The following is a 23491-nucleotide window of genomic DNA, read 5'->3' as shown; positions in this document are numbered from 1 at the left end:
GATGTCATAGTCACCTGAGCAGAAGTGACTTAAAATCGGTTAAATTACGAAAGTTGACGGAAAATACGTATAAACTGAAGGGAAATACGCCAGAACGCTGCGAAATTGAGGAAGAACGAGGGAGTAATGTCTGCTTGGTGCAGGAAAATTCTTGTACATGTGAAAGAGTATGTGACAGCAAGAAGAATATGAGAAAAAGTTGCCATGGAAGTACCAGGTACCAGGGAAACAGTCATTTTTCGTGGACAGCGACGGCTGGAATAGTTTGTTTAATATGGATGACCACCAAATGTAGAGTAATAAATTTATATATACTGTATAGGGTGTATGAAAAAGAATCATCCGATTTGGCATTCTATATTTCTGAAGCTAATAAACATATACAATGAATTTTATTTTCTGATGAACGGGAAATTCAAAATTTTTTTTTCATACCTTTTCGTAGGTGTTCAATATGCTACCCTTGAGGTGCACGGCATATGTCAGTGCACTATTCAAATTGTTTCCACACTGCAGTGAGCATGACTTGAGTTACAGCTTCTGCAGCTGCTGCTATGCGGTGTTTCAATTCATTCATTATTGTTGGTAATAGAGGCACGTAAACAGTGTCCATTATAAAGCCCCACAAGAAATAGTCACACACAGTCAGGTCCGGTGACCTTGAAGGCCAGTAATGTAAGGCTCAATCATTTGGTTCAGTGCGACCGTCCCAGTGTTCAGTAATCCTTTGATTTAAAAATTCCTGCACTTCCAGATGCCAGTGTGGTGGTGTCCCATCCAATTGGTAAATGAAGTCGATCGAATCAGTCTCCAATAGTGGGAAAAGAAAGTTCTCAAGCATAGCGAGCTATGTGCTTCCTGCAACAGTGTTCTCGGCAAAGAAAAATGGACTATACACATTTTCCCATGAAACTGCACAAAACAAATTACACATTGGAGAGTCCCTCTCATGTTGTACAACTTCATGTGAGTGTTTCGTACCTCATATTCTCACATTATGATGGTTCACCTTTCCATTTAAATGGAATGTTGCCTCGTCACTAAACACTAAGTGTGGAAGAAAACTGTCATCCTCCATCTTGCCAGGAACGAAATCACAGAAGTCCAGACGTTATTGTTTGTCACCTTCACGAAGAGCTTGCAGCAGCTGAATTTTGTACGGTTTCATGAGTAAACGTCGACGCAACACACGCCAGACGGACATCGGGGGCATGTCGAGCTGTCGAGCTGCGTAGCTAACGGATTACTACGAACTCCTTGTGAAACTATGGCGGATGCGTTCGACGTCCGTATCAGACACTCGGGAACGGCTCGGCGATTTTCCTTTACACAAACAACCTATTTCTCGGAATTATTCAAGCCATCGTCAAATGCTCTGTGCTGTAGGAGGCTCCACACCATACCTAGTACGAAAGTCACGCTGAACAGTTATTACTAATCCGCACTGCTCAAAACGTAGAACACACAACGCTTACTATTACCCCGACACCATTTTTACTAAAACTGAAGTGGATGCACACTGCTGCTGCCTAACGGGAACCATGTAAAACTCGAGAGTTTACTCTTTCCAACAGTACATTGTTCATGCACGTATCTCAAATAACAAATAGTTATGATTTTTTTGAATTGGATGATCCTCTTTGATACAGCCTGTCTGACACTCCACTCCTTTTCTCTAGCGTCAGACATCAGCAAAAACACCCTGTGAGTGCGTTAGCTTTCATAGAATAAATGATGGCGTGAGGGATGGACCCATATTCTCTGACAGAGCACAACGGTGTTTAGCTGTACACAATTTGTTTTTAATTCAGGATAATTGTTAAAGAAGTACACGCATTTTCATAGGTTGTAACATGCCAATGTTAGGACAGTTGTCAAGATAAAGCATTACGCTCTGTTTAATCGAAATGACACAACACTGAACACACAATAACAAATTGTAACCAGAAGGTTCTTTACAAAATTATTCTTACTACTACATAGTGAAGTTGGCCAATATTTCGACAAGTCATCCGATTCCGGTTCTAAGTTTGGTACTATTTAGGTTGGCAAACAGGGATGATTAGTTTTTGTGACAAGCTGAGAAAATGATTACTCAAGGTTGCTCGAGTTCACAGTGGACGCAAGCTGGTGAACCAACAAGTTTACGCCTCTGCTCATGGTATTTATCTTAGCTGCTATGAGCTGTCGGCTGTATGGCTGCTCTCGTCTTCTGAAAATCCTATAAAAGCTAACCAAAATCTTTGCTGATTTCATCAGCACAAACTGTCCTACGTTTCTCGTTAGGCTAGAAAACATGAACTCATCCCTAGTATTCAAATATGGCGATATGCACGCTCTTGGATGGAGCAGCGTGCATATGACAATGCCCTCTCAGTTCTCACAAGAACAATTAACTACGTGGCTGTTTCGTTTCTCCACTGTTGGAGCTCAACGACGCTACAGCTACTATCTAGCTGAATGTCAACCGAACTGAACGCAGTGTTCACACAAAATTCCTCCTTTGCGTTGTACAGAGCGTGATGCGCCCTGTTCTGCACTTGATGCTGGTTCAGAGGAGAGCCCCCGAAATTTTCGGTCTTGCCTCTCTGTAGCAAAACTGCCCCCATCTGGGTCCTTTCGTACATCACGTCACAGCTTTTTCAGACCAATAGAAGCGTTCCTTTAATCTTTTGGAAACTATCTCGGCCAATCGCAAAGGGCCTACCAGAAAACTGCGTCGAAATTTCGGCATTTTACTCCTTGCTGAAAAGATAATTAAATCAAGACCCTAAACTGTCGACAGGCGTCGATATACATCAACGAGGACAGTTGAAAATGTGTCCCGACCAGGACTGGAACCTGGGATCTCCTGCACACATGGGAGACGTTCTATCCATCTGAGCCACCGAGGGCACAGAGGATAGTGCGACTGCAGGGATTTATCCCTTGCCCGCTCCCCGTGAGATCCACATGCCCAGCTTAATATCGACACACTACATTCGTAGTACCCCTGCACATTACACTCATTACTGGCGGCAGTATATAGTTAAGGCTAACTGGCCATTGAACTTCTTCTTCTGTGCAGGATGCACACGCATTGCCTGAATTCTTACAGGACTCGGTAAGATTGTCAGTCGCGAGTAAAGAGTGTAATGGGCAGGGGCACTACGAATGTAGTGTGTGGACATTAAGTTGAGAATGTGGGTCTCATGGGGAGCGCGCAAGGGATAAATCCCTACAGTCGCACTATCCTATGTGCCCTCGGTGGCTCAGATGGATAGAGCATTTGCCATGTAAGCAGGAGATCCCGGGTTCGAGTCCCGGTCGGGGCACACATTTTCAACTGTGCCCGTTGATGTATATCAACGCCTGTCACAGCTGAGGGTCTTGATTTAGTTATCATTTCATTCTAAGAGAGCTGTATGGTCACCGATGGTATCTGTTCTTTCCGAAAGAACAGATACCATCTTCATATAGTTAAGGCTAATTAGCCATTGACCTTCTTTTTCTGTGCTGGATGCACATGCATTGCCCGAACTCTTACGGGACTCGGTGAGATTGTCTGCTGCGAGTAATGAATGTAATGAGCAGGGACACTATGAACGCAGTGTGTGGACATTAAGTTGGGAATGTGGGTCTCACGGGGAGCATGCAAGGGATAAATTTCTGCAGTCGCACTGTCCTCTCTATCCTTGGTGGCTCAGATGGATAGAGCATCTGCAAATTAAGCAGGAGATCCCAGGTTCGAGTCCTGGTGGGGGCACACATTTTCAACTGTCCCCGTTGACGTATATCAACGGCTGTCGACAGCTTAGAGTCTTGATTTAATTATCATTTCATTCTAAGGGAGCTGCATGGTCACCGATCGTATCTGTTCTTTTGGACATGTCCGAAAGAATAGATACCATCTTCATATTACTCCTTGCTAGTTCATTTCGGGCAATCGGACATTTCGGGCCCACTCTAGATGCCTAAAAGTTACATGCGTACATCACCTGTGTACCACGCGCAGTTCAGGTGATCGACTGCGTCGCTGGTCTGTTTGTATCCATCTGGAAATTCCCAAACGCAGTTTTCTAAAGTTTCTTCCCATAGCACACCACTGGACCACTACCTGCCTTCTTCGATGTGTCACCCAGTGTGTTCGTTGTCCTTCACCATGGGTCGCTTTAAGAGTGTTCTGTTGTACTTGGGTCGTGACGTCTCAACTCGCATCTACTCCCAAACTAAAAGGTTTTCTCCAGCAGCTTTTTTCTTCTCTTGCTCATTGACATGCAGGATTTAAGTTGGTGCGTTAATACCGTCGACTGAGTGTCATCCCTTTGCATTGCATACTGTAAATTTTAATAGACAAATCTGCTCACTTTTACCGAAGTACGTTATGTGAAATATTCACCTTGTTACGATGTATAAAATGTCTCATGTAAGGTGCGAAACTGACATTCATTTGATCTGCCACCCTGCACCAGTATATCGGATCACAAGCCCAGGTGTGATCCTAAAGTTATCAGCAAGCATCTTATAGACTTTTATAAAGTGTCCTTAGCTGAAGAGTACTGTATTACCAGCTTGGGGGCTGCAATATACAACTACATAACAGATCGCGTGTTTGACCCTGTGCAGGACTGTTCACGTGTTTTAAACTCCTAACAAACAGTATCGACAATGTGCTTCTATATACTCTCTACCAATCACAACCTTGCGATGTCAGCTAAGAAATACCTACAGAACAGTTGCTGCATGGTTTTTAACAACATTCTGCTGTATATTTATTGAGGTAATAGGGATAGATACAAGTTGACTGTTATCTTTGATGCTGTCCTGGAAAAGAGAACCATCTGACTCAAAATGGACATGGATCTGTGTTAGAGGATGATAGAAAATAGGTGGAGTAATCAGTTGAGAGGGGTTGTAACGAGCTATGATTTAATGGTAGTCTTATGATACATTCTAGAGAGAGAAAGAGAGATGTTGCAGCAGATCATTTATCATGCATTTTTTTCCATTGTTCTCTTGGGGTGTACCAGTTGTCTGCAACCGCATGTTCTGTGTGTGACTTAGAGCCTTATCTACCTATGTATTTTGTTATCGTCCATGTTAAACTTCACTTTCATGTTCAAAACTGATGTCATTTGTCTCTTGTACATCTTTTATATATACAATTGGAATAGGTTTTTTCTAAATAACAACAAAGATTATCGTATCGAATTTTTTTCTTTTAATAAATTCTCACAGATACAGTTCAGTTCTGGAGATTACAATTCAGTTCTTGAGATTTCAATTTGAATCTGTGTCACATAATATATATTTTTTAACAATAACAAACAAAAATGCACAGGTTGAAATATTTACAATTTTCAGATGTATATAAATCTATGCTAAAAACTAATGTGGAGATTGTTTTATACTTACACTAATGGGTCTTATAGTTGCAGTTACATAGATGAACAACAATAATTCTCATGGACTGTGAACTATGTACACTTAAAAACTAATCTGACTTGGATGGTTAGCGGCAGGTAAAAATTAAAAACTGTTTGCAAACGCACATGGCACACACACACACACACACACACACACACACACGCACACACACACACACACACACACACACACACACACAATTAGTTAAACTATGATAAAAGGGTCATACTATAGGGTCACATTCACACCCAGTCTCATTCTCTCCCTTTCACTCAATCAGTCGCCTACAGTCTTACAGTTTCAATCCAGTCATCACAAATGACACTTTTATTGTCATGAGGTGACAGGTCGACTTTAGATTGCAGCAAAGTGTACACCTCGTACCCTCTCTATCAAATACTGGTTTGCTACACCATATGCTGAGGCTGTGGCAGGCACTGCAAACTCTGGTGTACAGACACTGCAAACAGTCTTTGATAGAAAGCTCTCGATGCCATATGATGCCCTTAGCCTGCCTCTGGGTGGCTCCTTGCAATGTGCAATACGCATACATTTCTGCTCGCTGATCTACAAACTCAACAATCGGCAATCCATTTGCTTCATCTTTCATAAGGCTGATAACCTTCTTGTTCTGTGGAACAATACTGTAAGGATTATTGGCCACGTATGAGAACGCATCGAATTCATTACCATGGTACCTCATTACTTAAACATGGATACCAGTTATTTATCCAACAGATGATGCTATTTGTACCAATATATAGTAATTTAGGATTAGCCAAATGCCGTTTCGCAAATTCATAATGAAAGTAGTATATGAGGAGTTTGGATATGTCTAGTATGTACAACCCTTCATAGGTAGGTTTCATGAACTCTACTTCAACTTTTACCATCTCCACAGCAACAAATTTCTCATTGAATATTGTGATCTGTTTAAAATTTGGTCTGGTGATGCATTTTCTTATACCTTAATGCCCATACCATTCGGCTCTAACCAAAATTTCATGATGTCCCCTCAAATTCTGCATTGTTTTACCGAAAACGCAATTATTCATTAATTCAAAACAAATGTTTCTAAAAGTCACATGTTGCACAAATCCTCAGTGTTATATTCAAATTCATATACTCCTTCAACCAGGAGGATTTCTTGAAGGCACATACATCATGCATACTAATAGCGTATGTGGGTTCTACCTCCATTGCTTACCGCACATAAGAATCAGCTGAAATACCCCCGATTTTTCCATTGCATGGTGTGCCCTTATAAGTTGTTGACACCCAAGTACATGATGCAACTCAAATCAAGGTATGCATTGAACTTGTCACCCATACATGGGTTATTTGCGTTGGCACACCTATGGACACATTGGCAAAGTTCTCTATGGACCTCTCACTCACAGAAATAAAGCATGTCAGCATTGGCCAATAATTCGATGCTGCCCTTCGTTTTCTTGAGCATAGTGTGCCATGACAACCCAAGTGCTGTGTAATAAAAGGTGTGATCCAGAGAATATGTGGTCATGCATAGGCTCCAGAATTTCTCGAAACCACCTGCAAGGAAGTGCACGTCTGTGTCCATGTAAAGCTCTGCATACTCTCCCAAAGCGGAGGTGCTGAATTCCCTCCAGACATTCACAGCATCCTCATTCTCTACATCCGTTATGGAATCACCTGTAAAGTTGCTCGACAGTGCAGCTATGTCAGGTAGCCTGCTTTCATTGAGTTCTGCCATACTATCCAGATACTCATATGGGGAAACCCCTTCCTAGTAATGAGTTGAAACTTTTCCTTAATGGGGAATGCAGCTCAAGTAGTATGCATATACTCCCTAGGTAGAGTTTAAACGAGCTTCTGCAGTGGAGCCTGCATAAAACGTTGCGAATCAAGGAAGCAGACCATGATTCTCAGTGTCATTCATTTGGAGAATGAAATACATTTCTCAACGCTCCCAGGTAGGATGACCTGATTTTTCTACCAGCGAAAACTAGCCAAGTGACCAACAAGAAAATGAGTGTCACAATCACTTAAATTATGGAAGAAAATGGGTACGTACTTTGGTAACTGGTGCTTCAAATTGCATGTATTTTGAGCTGTATCAGAGAACTTAGCTATAAGATGACAGTGATCTCTATGAGGAGTTTCCACTTTTCTATCTAATGGGACCCCACAAATATGACAGCCAACCACATTATTGTAAAAGTCTTCATTCTTCTCCAATTTGGTTGTTGTAAGGCCTATCAACCTCCCATGAAAGTTTTTCAAGCTTAGTGAGAAGTCAAACAGCAGAATAATTCCAAGCATAAGATTTGTAGCGGTTAAGGCTTGAATCATATGATTATACACTATGTGATCAAAAGTATCCACACCCCCCCAAAAATATACATTTTTCATATTAGGTACATTGTGCAGCCACCTACTTCCAGGTACTCCGTATCAGCGACTTCAATAGTCATTAGACATCATGAGAGAGCAGAATGGGGCGCTCCATAGAAGTCAGGGACTTCGAACTCGGTCAGGTGATTGGGTATCAGTTGTGTCATACGTCTGTACCCGAGATTTCCACATTCTTAAACATCCCTAGGGCCACTGTTTCCGATGTGATAGTGAAGAGGAAACGTGAAGGAACACGAACAGCACAAAAGTGTATAGGTCCACCTTGTCTGTTGACTGACAGAGACCACTGACAGGTGAAGAGGATCATAATGTGTAATAGGCAGACATCTATCCAGACCATCACACAAGAATTCCAAACTGCATCAGGATCCACTGCAAGTTCTATGACAGTTAGATGGAAAGGGAGAAAACTTGGATATCATGGTCGAGCAGCTGCTTATAAGCTACACAATACACCGGTAAATGTCAAACGACACCTCACGTGGTGTAAAGAGCGTAAACATTGGACGATTCAGCAATGGAAAAATTTTGTGTGGAGTGACGAATTACGGTACACAATGTAGCGATACGATAGCAGGATGTGGGTATGGCGGATGCCCGGTCAACGTCATCTGCCAACGTGTGTAGTTCCAACAGTAAAATTCGGAGGCGGTGGTATTATGGCATGGTCGTGTTTTTCATGGAGGCGGCTTGCACCCCTTTTGTTTTGCGTGGCACTATCACAGCACAGGCCTACATTGATGTTTTAAGCACCTTCTTGTTTCCCACTGTTGAAGAGCAATTCGAAGATGGCGATTGCTTCTTTCAACACGATCGAGCACCTGTTCATAATGCATGGCCTGTGGCGGAGTGGCTACACATCAATAACATCCCTGTTATGGACTGGTCTGCACCGAGTCCTGACCTGAATCCTATAGAACACCTGCGAGATGTTTTGGAACGCCGAATTCGTGCCAGGCTTCACTGACCAACATCGATTGCTCAGCACAGCACACTATGAAGAATGGGCTGCCATTCCCCAAGAAACCTTCCAGCACCTGATTGAACGTATGCCTGAGAGAGTGGAAGTTGTCATCAAGGCTAAGGGTGGGCCAACACCATACTGAATTCCAGCATTACCGATGGAGGGTGCCACGAACTTGTAAGTCATTTTCAGCCAGGTGATCTGATACTTTTGATCACATAGCGTACAATTCACAATGCAGCCATACATAATACGTGTTTTTCTGTGCAGGCAGTATATGAGGCTGTGGAGTCACCTTCGCAGTGGGTCACAGGAGCGAGGAGGCATTCAAGATCGGCGTACACCACAAACGGGCATCGCTCCTGATGGTGAGCATTTTTAAACTTCATGAATTTGTATTTCTCAGTAGGGATAATAACGTGTACAAGGTGATTGGAAGCGTAATATTTTACAATACAAAACATATTTTACATATATGATGAATTTTTTTTGTAATAGTAGCATGTTATGTATATGCACAGTACTATGATGAAGAAAATACAGGGTTATTACAAATGACTGAAGCGATTTCACAGCTCTACAATAACTTTATTATTTGAGATATTTTCACAATGCTTTGCACACACATACAAAAACTCAAAAAGTTTTTTTAGGCATTCACAAATGTTCGATATGTGCCCCTTTAGTGATTCGGCAGATCAAGCTGATAATCAAGTTCCTCTCACACTCGGCACAGCATGTGGGGACAGTTCGAAAGCATCGTTGATGCAAGCTCGCAGTTCTGGCACGTTTCTTGGTAGAGGAGGTTTAAACACTGAATCTTTCACATAACCCCACAGAAAGAAATTGGATGGGGTTAAGTCGGGAGAGCGTGGAGGCCATGACATGAATTGCTGATCATGATCTTCATCACGACCGATCCATCGGTTTTCCAATCTCCTGTTGAAGAAATGCCGAACATCATGATGGAAGTGCGGTGGAGCACCATCCTGTGGTACGTTTAGCTCCCTGCTTGCTTTATTCGTCGACTTCCGTGGGCTACGCGTGAAACTTGCCCACACGCGTTCAACCATTTCTTCGCTCACTGCAGGCCGACCCGTTGATTTCCCCTTACAGAGGCATCCAGAAGCTTTAAACTGCGCATACCATCGCCGAATGGAGTTAGCAGTTGGTGGATCTTTGTTGAACTTCGTCCTGAAGTGTCGTTGCACTGTTATGACTGACTGATGTGAGTGCATTTCAAGCACGACATATGCTTTCTCGGCTCCTGTCGCCATTTTGTCTCACTGCGCTCTCGAGCGCTCTGGCGGCAGAAACCTGAAGTGCGGCTTCAGCCGAACAAAACTTCATGAGTTTTTCTACGTATCTGTAGTGTGTCGTGACCATAAGTCAATAAATGGAGCTACAGTGAATTTATGAAATCGCTTCAATCGTTTGTAATAGCCCTGTATATACCATTTACGACGCTGTTGCTACTGCAGCTGCCACTACAACCTCTCTGCCTCCAACTCATCCATGATTTGGTGAACGTATGCTAAACCAACAAGAAAAAAGTTAACATCTAAACCTGAACACACAATTATTTGATATTACAAAACTTTTTTACGAAAATATACTTTGAAAGCTTAAAACACTGTGATTTGATACTGTGAAATCTTCTTACGAAAATATACAGTAAAAAGTCCGATCTCATGCTATGAAATTGAATATGTGCATAACTGGGAATTCCCATTTCTGCAGTACTCATGGGCGTCTGTCACCAATGGCACTTCCGGCGCTGCTGCTTGAAAAACGTTTCATCTTGCAAGCAAACTAATGATTAAAACACATGCGAGGGAGAACAAGAGAATCGATTTGACTTGGCCATGAACAATAGCAGAATGAGGACAGGGTGGAGGGGGTAGGATTTATGTACCTTCACTGATTTAGCATTAGCTAATAGGAGTGCAGTATTATGAGGAGGGATGAAAACCTGTCTTCATGTTTGGACTAGTCACTTGAGAGAGAGTGGATGGTTTCCCAGATATCAAATATCAAAGGATGTTGACTTCTGTTCCACAATTGCTTGCAACTGGAAGTAGCCACTTGCGGCATGCTAATACTGCAATATGGCTCACAGTCCTTCACAGGACAGTGTGGGAGCCGACAGCAGTCATGCACTGCACCTTCCAGCACCCTGTGGTGCCGTCCAGTGATAGCCAGGTGTATTTAGAGCAATCCATGACAGTGTACTTACGTAAGGTCAGTTATGTTGACGCCGATTTCATGATGGTATTCCTTGTAGATCGGTAAAACAGCAGCTATTTATGTACTTCTTTTCGATGTATTTAACAGGACCTGCAGCTTCCAAAACAGCGGGGAATGATCAACTGTTCCTGCCTAATAAAAGAGAGATCCAACCACTGTGAACTGAATTTTATAATTGAGCAGTATATCCTTTTCTATGTAACTGGCATTGTTTCTAGTTTTATGCCATGAGATCCTTTGTCTCCAGCACCAGTCTCCCACCAGTTTCCAGATGGGGGTGGGGAGGGGGGGTGGGAGAGGGGAGGGTGGTTGTGGGAATTCCCAAAGGGGGAGTAGTTAATTAATTGGTTGATTTAAGTAGTTAGTCAATTAATTTGTTATGAAAATTGCTCTTGTATCAGCGAGAGGGATGGGGGGATGCTTGGGATTTCAAAGATAGGGGGGGATGTGGAGTGGGAGGGGAAGGGGTGGACGGTTTCTCAGAAGGACAAATTATTCCCATTGTGTCACAAATCAATTAGTGTAACAATGGGTTAAGGGTTGTGGGAATTCCAAAAGGGGGAGTAGTTAATTAATTGGTTGATTTAAGTAGTTAGTCAATTAATTTGTTATGAAAATTGCGCTTGTATCAGCGAGAGGGATGGGGGGATGCTTGGGATTTCAAAGATAGGGGGGATGTGGAGTGGGAGGGGAAAGGGTGGACGGTTTCTCAGAAGGACAAATTATTCCCATTGTGTCACAAATCAATTAGTGTAACAATGGGTTAAGGGGAATGGGGTCATAAATCATTTGCCCCTGAATATATGTTACCAGCATGATCAAAGTGGTTCAGAACTTCATTTGCCCTACTACTCCTGCTGTTCCGTTCACCTAGAAAGCAGTGGTGCATTTCGTAGCTGACTTACATGCTGAGAAGAACTGCAGTTATATCTCATTCAGATTAGCTTCATGCGCAATTAGAACAGAAGGAAATTTGGTCCCAAACTGGAGAAGTATTCATTCACATTAACGTCTCTGGAATCTATGAACAGGTACCAAGAGTTACCAAACTGGATTCGATATCATTGCATAAAACCATGTTACATTTCTTCGAGAAATATTTATAAGACAGCAAGACAGTCATGATAAAATACTCACTTCCGTGTTGGTAAGAAGAAGGTTACACTGCTTTAACTGTGAAGCTGTCATCATCTTGTGGTCTGATGGACAGTCTTGCTTTATCAGCCAAGCAGAGCAGACGTGCTGTGTCTTTCTGCCTGCAGCGTGAGCATGCGCACCTGCTTTACTGCTTCTGGCCAAAACTAACATGACACTGTCATGAGACAAGATCTTGGCGAATCAATACAGCAAATCAACATTGAAATTGGCGTTTAGAAACGACTTTTCCAGGTCAAAAGCACTAGAAGTGGAGTGCTTTACAGATTATACACATATTGGAAGTACCCATCAAACATCTGGCTACAGACGTTGTAGCGGTGCTGCACCCCCCACAGCACAGTGCAAGAACACGTGGCAGAAGAGTCGACCCAATTTAAGATGAATCCAGTCCTCAATGGAATACGCCAGGTAGTCAGTTAACTCTGACAACACGTACCATCATACCTCCAGATAGGAGACTGCCCAGCCATAATTATTTATGATGATCAGCCTAAAAAGTGCTCCAGACGCGGCACGGGAGGTCACCTATGTTCTGAGTGCCTCCAGTGTCGGATGGCAACTTCGACTGCAGGACATGGCACCTCCACTGACGCCGGCGAACCTCCCAGTGACTTAGACAGTGGCGCTCACAATGTCTCTGCCTATCCAGATACAATAGACTCACATTACAGTTTGGGAACAACGTGTCATGGACTGATGGCCTGTCGATCAGTCAGCCTGGCCAATGGCAGAACTGTATACGATGCCATCGATAGCACTGAACACTCCAGGCAACACCGACAGCACGGTGACAATCGATTTACCTACCGTACCAAGCGAAGCTTTTATGCTGGCGAGATGTGAATCAACACCTTTGTCCAACACGGAAGGCCACATGGGGAAACAGCCTTCACAAAACACTGAAGGAACCCCATAGAGCAATTTGCAACGTGGAATGTCCCTCTCGCCAGAGGAAGAAGAAGTCATTCTGCAGGGTGTCAACCACAAGACTGACACTATTGATACCGACTCCACCCCAGCGGACCAGGCAGCAGGACGGCTGTCGGCCGTCTGCCAGTCATCTGCAGCAAACAGTGATCAGCACGAAGGTTCCAGTGCAGGCTGTGAAACTTCTTGGTCTCTCCCTATCAAACACTACTACCTTATGGAAAATGAACAGCTTTCTGCCTCCACATCGTTGGTCAAGGACCTCGAGACTGGGCAGGACCCAGTCAGGGGACCACTGAGGACTGAACAACACCGGTAGAGCCACTGCCGGCGGTATGTGACATCACTCGCGTTGTCCGCTTCCCTCCACCATCACCATGGATAACCCTGTCCAACTACCACACCATCGGGCTTAGCTCTTGGCCACAATAAATATCAACATGGTTAGTTTCCTTGCCAAGATCCAATTCCCGAGAAAAACAGTACGAGCCACAGGAGACGACATCGCATTCCTGTAAGAAGTGTGAACGTATGCAATCCCGAACTTTTATGATTACACAACGTACCTGACGGTTGGAGACCCCACAGATGCATGCGTCGCCATTTTAGTGAGTGATGGCATCGAAGCTGTTGACATCACATATCTTTCCTCTGCTCGAGGATTAGCAGTCAAGCACTCAAGACCCGATTCATTAATGGTTGTGCATCGTTGGACACCACTAAAAGTCATGAGTGGAGCAGATTCTACTCTGCATATACTGCTTCCCTTTTACCAGTACTTTATGAACACAGTATCGTCGCCAGCAGTTTTAACTGTGTCCTTCACTTCGAGGACCAAATCCCACACTACATGTCTTGTCTGGAACTGGGTACGGTTACTCACGATCGTCACTTGCGCGACACATGGGAAAAGGCACACGCAACAGCTCTGGACACATAAATCTCACCAGTCATTCGGCGAGCCTACTGTATCACATATGTTTCATACAGTCTTACACGGGTGTGATGGCCACAGAATGCCTCTGGCCTTCTCTGATCACAACACCTAGTCTGCATGATGCATATCTACTACCAACAGCGCAGTGGACAGCACACTGGACTCGCATTCGGGAGGACGACGGTTCAATCCCGTCTCCAGCCATCCTGATTTAGGTTTTCCGTGATTTCCCTAAATCGTTTCAGGCAAATGCCGGGATGGTTCCTTTGAAAGGGCACGGCCAATTTCCTTCCCCGTCCTTCCCTAACCCGAGCTTGCGCTCCGTCTCTAATGACCTCGTTGTCGACGGGACGTTAAACAACACTAACCTAACCTAACCCTACTACCAACAAGTCTGGCGCAGTAATGGCAAATATGACCACAACTCACCTTGAGAAACTGGACTGTCGTCTGAATTTCACTGAAGCATGTGCGAATTGTGAACAACGATACTCCCGATACCCCTCGACTCTGGTGTGGTGGCTCCTCTGCACCAAAACAGCAATGCGCAAGACACTTACGTTGTTTGGCAAGTACACCGCTGCGTCTCACTGACAGACCCTGGATTTTTACCACACAGTGCTCAGGGACCTTGACACTCTAACTCCATCGCCAAAGAGACAGCGAGAACGACGCCGAATAAAGGCTCACATTCTGTCATTGACGAAGTTTCGATTACAAGGCGCCGCAGTCCGCTCGCAACGATATGAGGTAACAGCCACAGAGGTACCCACCATGCACGAGATTGTGGTGGATATCCGCCGAAATCGCTAACGGTTAAACACATGCCTTTTGATGCAAGACAGTCGCTCCTGTACAGCCCAAGCAACCACAGTGGAAGCCGTGGAGGATCATTTTTGTCATCTTTACTAGGAAAGAACCATAGATGATGAAGCCACTGCTGAAGCAGTGCAGCAGGTAATGCACACTACTGACTCGGCAACAGTGATAGCATTAACAGTGGAAGTCTCGCCTGAGGAATTGGGAGATACCTTGGACAGATGGATTACCAATCGAGTTTTACCGAACCTTCTGTGTCTTTATGATGCCCCGCTGGATTACAAAGCTTTATGAACTTACGTCCCCAGTCTGCACTGTATCACCTACTTTTGTCGAAGGACTTCTCATACGAGTACACAAACCAGTGGGAGGATAATAGGTCAGCAACTATCGGCCACTTACAAAGTTGAACGCCGAGTACAAAATCTTCTCCATGCTTTTGGCAGCTACATTAAGACGACATTGACGATGATCCTCGTCCCAGAATACACATTGCAGGGCAGAAGCCAACATACAACCAGCGGCTGCAAGGCTAAATAGCAATCGCCTCGGCGTGCCGCCTGAGTGCAGCGATCGTCTCCATAAGTTTCTATCGGGTTTTCGATAGAGTCCATCATAAATTTCTCCTCCAGGTGGTGGACCATATGGTTTCCCCCACGTCTCATCGACACCCTGCAGTCCATTTGGACGCAGCCATCTCTCAGATCCAGGTTAACGGGTGGACGGTGTACCCAATAAACATTAAGCCACCTCTACGACAAGGTTGACCCCTTTCTACCTACCTTTACGCAACTGCACTCTAGCGATTCTTCGGGGGTCTCAACCACAGGCTATCAGGCATCACTCTGTGGGAAATCACCTTCCACTATAGGGCATACGCCGACAACCTGCTATGTTGTTCGTTCCACTGATGTAATCCACAGCATACTCAGCTGAATCGAGCAATACAGACGGGCCACGGACAGTTTTCTGAACATCAAGAAGTCAACGCCATTCGTTATCGGGTGTCTCGCACCTGACGCTGTCGCCCCCCTCAGTATGTTATGACACTCGCTCTCCTCCCCTGCGTGATGGAGGGCTGGATCTGGTCAACGTCTGGGCATAGTCAGCTGCCCTCCATATAAGCAACATGTGGAAACAATGGACCAGTCAACACGCATCCCTCATGGGTCGTCTATCCGAGGTTCCATCGCCGATGTCTTATATCCCGCTGGTGTCGCTGGTGGACGTTATGACACAGTTCTCCCATGTATCGACATTCCATCTCGAATACAATGATGTGGTCTCGGATCTCCCCACAACATGCCCGCCGAAGACAAAACACTTTCACGACACCTTCCTGCGAGCGGTTTTCGTAACGTGGTAGAAACCAAGTACCCAGCTGTCCATTGCTCACGAGTATGGAAACCTACTACTTTCTGCCCACCACCGTGCGCGTAACGTGGATCAAGTCACCAACAAAAAAACATGCTATGAGACACAGGATTCATACTGTCGAATTAGTAGACTCCCTCCTTTGCCCTGACTATCGGTACCTGGACACCGATGAACATTGATTCACATGTGTGTCGTCGTCTGGCATTTGACGACAGAAAAATTTTGGAAATTTGTCGTAAGCTCGTATGGGACCAAACTGCTGAGGTCATCGGCCCCTAAGCTTACACACTGATTCACCTAACTTAAGCGAACTTACGCTAAGGACAACACACACACCCATGCCCGGGGGGGACTCGAACTTCCGAGGGGGGCAGCCGCTCGGTCCTTGACAAGGCGCCTGAGACCGCGCGGCTACCCCGAACGGCTTGGCGATTGACACATAGGATCTTAGTTTGTACCTTCGTGTCACACCTGACGTGATTGAACCTCTGACCCTCCTCTGTATGGATGACTATGACTTTCCCCTCATAAAATACTATGCAATTACATGGTTCAAGGGAATGGCGATCGACTATGTCTTTGGTGAAATAGAGAAAGTGGAGCTTGACTACTGGTGGTACCTGCAAAACTTTCACAACTCCTCGAATGCACATCGAGGTACTGTACGCTCTTCACAAATTATTTATGCAGTGTTTTCGTTGTCCGCAGCTCGTGGACGTGCGGTAGCGTTCTCGCTTCCCCCGCCCGGGTTCCCGGGTTTGATTCCCGGTGGGGTCAGGGGTTTTCTCTGCCTCGTGATAACTGGGTGTTGTGTGGTGTCCTTAGGTTAGTTAGGTTTAAGTAGTTCTAAGTTCTAGGCGACTGATGAGCATAGATGTTAAGTCCCATAGTGCTCAGAGCCATTTTTTGTTTTCGTTAGCCCCCACCCCCTCAACGCCCCGCCAATTGTTGCGGAATTCTGAACTCTGTCTGACGTTCTGCGCAGCATGACATTGAAGAAAGAAATTCCTGAATTGTAAGCAGTGAGTAAGGAAAGAGATTGCTTGATTCATGGAATGGCATTTTTGGAGATAGAGGACGCCGATAGCAGTGAACAATAAACATCCAATTGTACCATTTTTAGAAGGAAGACTCTTTCAGCTGAAGTTGCACGAGTAGTCTACAAAACTTATTTTTGTTTCCTTTGAATAACATTTTATGTAACACTACGTTTTATAGGATTTCCATTTGCACACATTTGATAGTTATAGTCATGTAAAAATAACTTACAACCCTGGGTTCTACCATCTTTGAAGAATTTTTGGGATTACTTTGGACCACCACCCGAAGAGTTTTTTTTCCTTTATTGATTTTCGATTCCCCCCTCTCCCCTCCCCCCTCCCAGGAAGGGGGGGGGGCGGTGGGCTGACAGCAGCTTAATACGCTGCTCTGCAGCCGAGAAAAGAGTTAAACAACAATGATCGTAAGATAACAAACAATATAAAAAGGCGATAAAACGGTGACTTTGTGAATTACAGTAAAATGGCAGAAAGTTGCGGAATTTAAAACATAAAAACACGGCGTTGACGATTTGGATGAAGACACACAGTAAGTAGATAGGCACGATTAAAAAACATGGCGACAGTCTGGTGTCTGTTCGCACGAGATAAAAAACACAACTAGCGACAGTATGGTGGCTGTTCGCCACACTGACAGGGGACACACAACACAGGACATTCACTGAAAACAGCACTATAGGCGAGACGGTGGCAGATGGGGGCAGGGGGAGGACCTGGACCAAAGAGAGGAAAACAGGTGGGGAAGAGTGGAAAAGAAAAAGGCGGAGCAAATGGAGGAAGAGGACATAGAAAAGGGGGGGGGGCAGAGCAGACACGAGGAAGAGTGAGGAAGGCAGTGGGGCGGGGGGGAAGAGAAAGGACTCGGGGGAGAGAAGGGAGTCAAAGAGAGGATAGGCGGGGAAGAACAGGATGGAGGGTGGGAGAGGGATCCCAGGAAAAGGACAGAGGGAGGGAGGGGAGGTGAGAATCAGAGCTGATAGGAGGGATAAGTGGAGGGGGCAGAGAGGGCATCATCCGGGAGGGGAAGTTGGTGGAAGCCACCACAGGAAAGGAAGTGAATGGATTGGACTGTTTTGGGGAAGAAGACCAGACAGCGACATCATCAGTCTCATTGGATTAGGGAAGGATGGGGATGGAAATCGGCTGTGTCCTTTAAAAGGAACCATCGCGGCATTTGCTTGGAGCGATTTAGGGAAATCACGGAAAACTTAAATCAGGATGGCCAGAGATGAATGGTATAAAGGTGGAGGGTAAGGGGGACACAATGGTGAAGGCATGACAGTAGGCAGGGGTTGGAGAAGAGAGGAGCAACCATGGGATGAGGGGGATCAAGAAGGCAGGAGGTGTAGAGGACGTGGATATGTTCTAGGAAAAGGAGCAGATGAGGGAAAGGAATCAGGTCATAGAGGATCTGCGTGGGGGATGGGAGGCGTATACAGAAGGCGAGGCAGTGTGCATGGCTCTCGAGGATCTGGAGGTACTTATAGTAGAATTTGAGGGGGGGGGGAGGATATCCAGGCAGGACTGGCATAACAGAGGATGGGACAGATTAAGGACTTGTAGGTGTGGAGGATGGTAGAGGGGTTCAACCTCCATGTCTGGCCAGAGAGGAGTCACCCGAAGAGCGATAGTTCATTTTTTTTATGGTAGGGTAAAAGTGGAGGTGCCAGGTAGTGGTAGCTTTGATATTTGTCTCATTTTTTTGAAAATTAAACTTAGTCAGACATGTAGAAAGTTAAAAAAAAGTGATTTGCGTCGCCGCATGTAGATCCTTGGGTCGCGGGTTCTATTCCCAGCCGGTTCAGAGATTTTCTCCATTCGGAGACTGGATGCACGTGTTGTCCTCATGATTTCGTCTCATCCCCTCGACGTGCTTGTCGCCAAAGTGACGTCAAATGAAAACATTTGCACCAGGCGGCTGAATTACCCCAGACAATGTCTCGTCGCCAATAATGCCATGCGACCATTTCTTTTCATCGGGGAGGTAAATGCTGAGACTGTTGACAAATATAAATTACGAACAAGATTGTTGAGTTCTCCTTGAAACAAAAACGGGGCCTCAGTTGATTCAGACTCACTTCTGCGCTACCTTCTGCGTGTTCGCCACTGTAATCGTCTTCACTCATTATAACATTCTCGGGATGCACCGGTATCGGCGGTTCTTCACCATACCATGCAGGCCTTATAGCAGACGGGAAATTAGGGTTTGTTACAATCTACTTTGTTTGGCAGGCAATTATAACAGTTTGTTTTGGAGACCGCTGGTTCCATCCAGATGGTGGGACAGCAAAAGACATGTGGTCTGATAATTTTAACTAGCCTGTCAGGAGTGTGGAACATGACGAACGCTGTATATGGGGGCCTCATTTCTTGTCCTGGTAACCAACCTTATTCCCAGAATAAAGCTCACAGGAGTACTTTACAAGAGGATTAAGTTTCTGGTTTTTCGATACCTGAATTAACTCTCTACAGACATAATAAAAGCATTTTCTGAATCATCACAAAACACTAACTACAAACCTTCACTAAATTAGGACAACAAGCAATTACTTCCAACAACTGTGACAACTCTTATTGCTGAAATGCAAGTGGCAACAAACGCAACCTGATTCTACGAGTTCAATCATGACTCTTCGGCAGTGCTGCCAAACCACCTTAATTTCCTGGAGGTAGATTTCTGAACCAACGATCGTATGTGGTAATACTTTGTGCATATTTCTATTATTTTTCAAAAATTAAATGTTCAGGGTATTTAAGCTACAGGAGATATATGCAGCGTTTTCAACGATAGCGTGTCACAAGATAAGTGAGCTCGACAGTCACAAACTGATTTCATTTTCAAATTCAGCACGAACGACTTGTAAAAAACACCATTAACATTCTTTGTGACAAAAATGTTGTTGTCCAGTGAAACCATTCAGCGCAACGCTCTTCTTTCGTCATCTTGTTGACCATCACGCTTTTGTGAGAACGGTAGCATATCGATACTACGCAGTCGTTCATGAAATTCCTTGTTTGTTGTTGTGGTCTTCAGTCCTGAGACTGGTTTGATGCAGCTCTCCATGCTACTCTATCCTGTGCAAGCTTTTTCATCTCCCAGTACCTACTGCAACCTACATCCTTCTGAATCTGCTTAGTGTATTCATCTCTTGGTCTCCCTCTACGATTTTTACCCTCCACGCTGCCCTCCAATACTAAATTGGTGATCCCTTGATGCCTCAGAACATGTCCTACCAACCGATCCCTTCTTCTGGTCAAGTTGTGCCACAAACTTCTCTTCTCCCCAATCCTATTCAATACTTCCTCATTAGTTATGTGATCTACCCATCTAATCTTTAGCATTCTTCTGTAGCACCACATTTCGAAAGCTTCTATTCTCTTCTTATCCAAACTATTTATCGTCCATGTTTCACTTCCATACATGGCTACACTCCATACGAATACTTTAAGAAATGACTTCCTGACACTTAAATCAATACTGGATGTTAACAAATTTCTCTTCTTCAGAAACGCTTTCCTTGCCATTGCCAGCCTACATTTTATATCCTCTCTACTTCGACCATCATCAGTTATTTTGCTCCCCAAATAGCAAAACTCCTTTACTACTTTAAGTGCCTCATTTCCTAATCTAATTCCCTCAGCATCACCCGACTTAATTAGACTACATTCCATTATCCTTGTTTTGCTTTTGTTGATGTTCATCTTATATCCTCCTTTCAAGACAGTGTCCATTCCATTCAACTGCTCTTCCAAGTCCTTTGCTGTCTCTGACAGGATTACAATGTCATCAGCGAACCTCAAAGTTTTTATTTCTTCTCCATGGATTTTAATACCTACTCCGAATTTTTCTTTTGTTTCCTTTACTGCTTGCTCAATATACAGATTGAACAACATCGGGGAGAGGCTACAACCCTGTCTTACTCCCTTCCCAACCACTGCTTCCCTTTCATGCCCCTCGACTCTTATAACTGCCATCTGGTTTCTGTACAAATTGTAAATAGCCTTTCGCTCCCTGTATTTTACCCCTGCCACCTTTAGAATTTGAAAGAGAGTATTCCAGTCAACATTGTCAAAAGCTTTCCCTAAGTCTACAAATGCTAGAAACGTAGGTTTGCCTTTCCTTAATCTTTCTTCTAAGATAAGTCGTAAGGTCAGTATTGCCTCACGTGTTCCAGTGTTTCTACGGAATCCAAACTGATCTTCCCCGAGGTTGGCTTCTACTAGTTTTTCCATTCGTCTGTAAAGAATTCGTGTTAGTATTTTGCAGCTGTGACTTATTAAGCTGATAGTTCGGTAATTTTCACATCTGTCAACACCTGCTTTCTTTGGGATTGGAATTATTATATTCTTCTTGAAGTCTGAGGGTATTTCGCCTGTTTCATACATCTTGCTCACCAGATGGTAGAGTTTTGTCAGGACTGGCTCTCCCACGGCCGTCAGTAGTTCCAATGGAATATTGTCTACTCCGGGGGCCTTGTTTCGACTCAGGTCTTTCATTGCTCTGTCAAACTCTTCACGCAGTATCATATCTCCCATTTCATCTTGATCTACATCCTCTTCCATTTCCATAATATTGTCCTCAAGTACATCACCCTTGTATAGACCCTCTATATACTCCTTCCACCTTTCTGCTTTCCCTTCTTTGCTCAGAACTGGGTTTCCATCTGAACTCTTGATATTCATACAAGTCGTTCTCTTATCTCCAAAGGTCTCTTTAATTTTCCTGTAGGCGGTATCTATCTTACCCCTAGTGATATAGGCCTCTACATCCTTACATTTGTCCTCTAGCCATCCCTGCTTAGCCATTTTGCACTTCCTGTCGATCTCATTTTTGAGACGTTTGTATTCCTTTTTGCCTGTTTCACTTACTGCATTTTTATATTTTCTCCTTTCATCAATTAAATTCAATATTTCTTCTGTTACCCAAGGATTTCTACTAGCCCTCGTCTTTTTACCTACTTGATCCTCTGCTGCTGTCACTACTTCATCCCTCAAAGCTACCCATTCTTCTTCTACTGTATTTAATTCCCCCATTCCTGTCAATTGCTCCCTTATGCTCTCCCTGAATCTCTGTACAACCTCTGGTTCTTTTAGTTTATCCAGGTCCCATCTCCTTAAATTCCCACCTTTTTGCAGTTTCTTCAGTTTTAATCTACAGGTCATAACCAATAGATTGTGGTCAGAGTCCACATCTGCCCCTGGAAATGTCTTACAATTTAAAACCTGGTTCCTAAATCTCTGTCTTACCATTATATAATCTATCTGATACCTTTTAGTATCTCCAGGGTTCTTCCATGTATACAACCTTCTTTCATGATTCTTAAACTAAGTGTTAGCTATGATTATGTTGTGCTCTGTGCAAAATTCTACCAGGCGGCTTCCTCTTTCATTTCTGTCCCCCAATCCATATTCACCTACTATGTTTCCTTCTCTCCCTTTTCCTACACTCGAATTCCAGTCACCCATGACTATTAAATTTTCGTCTCCCTTCACAATCTGAATAATTTCTTTTATTTCATCATACATTTCTTCAATTTCTTCGTCATCTGCAGAGCTAGTTGGCATATAAACTTGTACTACTGTAGTAGGTGTGGGCTTCGTATCTATCTTGGCCACAATAATGCGTTCACTATGCTGTTTGTAGTAGCTTACCCGCATTCCTATTTTCCTATTCATTATTAAACCTACTCCTGCATTACCCCTATTTGATTTTGTGTTTATAACCCTGTAGTCACCTGACCAGAAGTCTTGTTCCTCCTGCCACCGAACTTCACTAATTCCCACTATATCTAACTTCAACCTATCCATTTCCCATTTTAAATTTTCTAACCTACCTGCCCGATTAAGGGATCTGACATTCCACGCTCCGATCCGTAGAACGCCAGTTTTCTTTCTCCTGATAACGACATCCTCTTGAGTAGTCCCCGCCCGGAGATCCGAATGGGGGACTATTTTACCTCCGGAATATTTTACCCAAGAGGACGCCATCATCATGTAATCATACAGTAAAGCTGCATGCCCTCGGGAAAAATTACGGCTGTAGTTTCCCCTTGCTTTCAGCCGTTCGCAGTACCAGCACAGCATGGCCGTTTTGGTTATTGTTACAAGGCCAGATCAGTCAATCATCCAGACTGTTGCCCTTGCAACTACTGAAAAGGCTGCTGCCCCTCTTCAGGAACCACACGTTTGTCTGGCCTCTCAACA

General features: G+C 44.2%; 1 non-coding gene across 1 annotated transcript; it reads left to right on the top strand.

Moving 5' to 3' along the window:
• Nucleotides 1–3239: 3239 nt before the first annotated feature.
• Nucleotides 3240–3314, top strand: Trnat-ugu (transfer RNA threonine (anticodon UGU)). The gene has a single exon. It is a non-coding gene; the product is annotated as a tRNA-Thr (tRNA).
• The last annotated feature ends 20177 nt before the right edge of the window (nucleotides 3315–23491 follow it).

The sequence above is a fragment of the Schistocerca serialis genome, chromosome 3 (genome assembly GCF_023864345.2).
Source record: "Schistocerca serialis cubense isolate TAMUIC-IGC-003099 chromosome 3, iqSchSeri2.2, whole genome shotgun sequence".
Classification (NCBI taxonomy): Eukaryota; Metazoa; Arthropoda; class Insecta; order Orthoptera; family Acrididae; genus Schistocerca; species Schistocerca serialis.
The sequence above is the reverse complement of the archived record's forward strand: the minus strand, read 5'-3'. Positions and strand labels throughout refer to the sequence as shown.